A 495-nucleotide genomic window follows, 5' to 3' on the forward strand; every position below is an offset into this window, starting at 1 on the left:
TTATATAAATCATTAAAAATACCTTCAAGGAATAATAATTATTACATATAAATCAATTTTCATTCAGGTCATCCATCTATTACTCTGCACATACTAATTACATGAAAAAGGAAGATAAAACTTTGTTCAATCTGAGTGTACTTTAATTTACATATTGCAAAGGTAATTCTCATTACGGGGATATCAGCTAAGTTTGAGGTTCATCAACTTTTTTCATACTAATGGGTACCATTCTAAGTCTCTTCACACAACACTGCACAAATAAGCGGACATTAGTTTAAAGACTTGCTACGGAATTACTTAAAAAAAAAAGAAACTTTAAACTAGATGACTTTCTATACAAGAATAGTAATTTTTGGAGCATACAATCCAGGTAAATTCTCATGGAAACTTGTAAATATTCCCTTTGTAGTTGTTTGTCATGACTAATCTTACTATGGCACCACTCCTGATAACTGTGCATAATTAGGTTTCAAATATTCATTTTAGTAATCA

This window comes from Penaeus monodon, chromosome 33 (assembly GCF_015228065.2).
Source record: "Penaeus monodon isolate SGIC_2016 chromosome 33, NSTDA_Pmon_1, whole genome shotgun sequence".
NCBI lineage: Eukaryota > Metazoa > Arthropoda > Malacostraca > Decapoda > Penaeidae > Penaeus > Penaeus monodon.